This window comes from Gadus morhua, chromosome 13 (assembly GCF_902167405.1).
Source record: "Gadus morhua chromosome 13, gadMor3.0, whole genome shotgun sequence".
In the NCBI taxonomy this organism is placed as follows: domain Eukaryota; kingdom Metazoa; phylum Chordata; class Actinopteri; order Gadiformes; family Gadidae; genus Gadus; species Gadus morhua.
This window is the reverse complement of record NC_044060.1, coordinates 21,811,915-21,814,414: the sequence shown is the minus strand read 5'-3', so window position 1 is coordinate 21,814,414 and position 2,500 is coordinate 21,811,915. Positions and strand designations below refer to the sequence as shown.

General features: G+C 45.4%; 1 protein-coding gene across 1 annotated transcript in view; it reads right to left on the bottom strand.

Moving 5' to 3' along the window:
* LOC115557621 (calmodulin-binding transcription activator 1-like) overlaps positions 1 to 2,500 on the bottom strand; it is a 73,933-nt gene that overhangs the window by 65,292 nt on the left and 6,141 nt on the right.

Here is a 2,500-nt window from a genome sequence, read left to right as displayed (position 1 = left end):
GAAAGTAATTAATTTACATATTTAACTGTTATGATTCCCTAATGAATCACAGAAATTGTTGGTTTGTATTTCTCCAAGTCTCTGTTTCCAGCAAGGAAAATCCTATATATCATAAAAAGGTTCCAAACACAAACACTGGAGGCTTATAACATTTAATCAATTATCCCAAATCTGGCTAATAAACCTACGTTATTTCTCTCTTGGGCTTCTATCTTTCTTAATAAATCATTATTTTTATTAATCTATTAAATCAGTACAATATGGTTGAATGATTAGCCCTTGACCTCATATATAACAGCAAAGGTCATTTAAAGTCAGTCATGCCGAACCCATTCCCTATTTGTTTATATGCATGAACTGTGCGCAGGCTTGTGCGTCTGCGCGTGTATGTGTGCGCATGTGTATGCGTGGTTTCATGCATGTGTGTGCCTTACGGGTATGCAGCTGTGAAGTGAAAGAGCGAGCACTCAAAGGTTATTGATAAGCATTTGAGTAGAGGGCATCCACTCATGGGTCTCGGGGGAATATAGGAGTTAAATTGTACCTGAAGGCAGGCGACACCGACACACACAGCGATAGAGAGAGAGAGAGAGAGAGAGAGAGAGAGAGAGAGAGAGAGAGAGAGAGAGAGAGAGAGAGAGAGAGAGAGAGAGAGAGAGAGAGAGAGGGAGGGAGAGAGAGAGAGAGAGAGAGAGAGAGAGAGAGAGAGAGAGAGAGAGAGAGAGAGAGAGAGAGAGAGAGAGAGAGAAAGCGAGAGAGAGAGAGAGGGAGAGAGTGACAGAGACAAAGAGAGAGAGAGAGAGAGAGAGAGAGAGAGAGAGAGAGAGAGAGAGAGAGAGAGAGAGAGACTGTGAGAGAGAAAGAGAGAGAATCAAAGATACAAGGAGACCAAGACATTATCTAAACTTGGGATAAATACAATTGCGGAAAGAGAAAGGATTTTTCTTAGTGAAAAATCACAAGGTGAGAGGGTGAAGCAAAGCAACACAGAGACGAAATTTGTGTGTGTGTGTGTGTGTGTGTGAGGGATGTGTGTGTATGTGTGTCGGTCTGTCTGTCCATGTGCCAATAAAAAGGGTGTTCAGGCACGTATGCTCCCCCTAATCAATTATGCATTTATTAATAGAAGGCCTGAGAAGACAGAATTTCAAACAGCTGAACGGGGCAGCAGCTTAGTCAAACAGCTGAATGGCGCAGCTTAGTTAAAGCCTAATTTCGTTTTTAGCAACACTCGAGCCCCTCCGCTATGAATGCCAATCAGTGTCTAAACCCCTCCCCCTCCTGGCTAGAACCCCCTCCCCCCTCCCACCCCCCCCCCCGCCACTCTGAAGAATCCTCATCAGAGGCTTGCCTTTGAAATGTACCAGCAGCACCACCACATCAAACAAACCTCCCCACCCACCCACCAACCACCACCACTTCCTTGCATACACACAAACATGCACATTAACGCAGTAGCGTAGTGAAGCATGCACACGCGTGCGCGCTCGCGCACATACAGACATGCAGACAAGAACAAACAGAGAGAGTGCGCTTGTGCGCACGCACAACCACCTACCCTGCCGCGTGCGAGCGAGCGTGTGTGTGTACGTACAGCTGCGATCAAAGAGCACACACATCAGAGTCTGTGTCCTGCCGTGGCGTATTTACCAGCGACCTTGTTACTGGATTCCCTCCAGGAACACACCTCTGTTGTTACCGGCAACAATCAGTTGTCTCAAAGCCATCCCGCCTCCCTCCAGAGGTTCGCTAACAAGGTGACGGAGATGGGAGTTTATAGGTATTTTATCCTGGATGTTTTACTTATGCTCATGGACCAAACAGCGAGATCTGCAACGGGTTGTACTGACGCTAAAGCAGAGTATATATGACTATGAATTAAAAAGTGAGGACCGCCGAAGTCATCCTTTTCCATGTGTTGCTAATGGCTCTCAATGGAGCTACACCCTGATGTTTATGTAATATAACGGGGAGAGACCGAGAGTGAGTTGGGTTGGGCCGGGCATGCTTCTGCTAAAGCAAAATAAATGTTACATTACGTACCTCAATTCTTTTGAAGTAATATTACACTGAGGTTTCCCGCCCCCCCCCCCCCCACACACACACACACACACACACCCTACCCAGAAATCTCTGTAGTTTCTCTTCAGTTTCCAGGCCTTCCGCAGCGAGCTCTGTGAGTGACATCACACTTACTCTACACTTTCACATTGAACAGCTTCTCTCACAGAACTCGCGATGAATGGTAATAAAATGAATCGCAGACTTGTATGCTAATGCTGAATAAATGGCTTACATGGCCATACGGAGCCGTCTACTTTATCAAGCAGAGAAAAAAGGAAAAAAAGAATGACGTGACCAAAGTAAAACATAGCTATGCGTATCACATCGAAAGTCGTAATTTAGTCTCAAAATCACACGGAGCAGCGATCGACTGATGAATATTTTACCTCGTAAAACTGTCATCTCCATATTTAACGGAGAAACAAGCCAATACCCT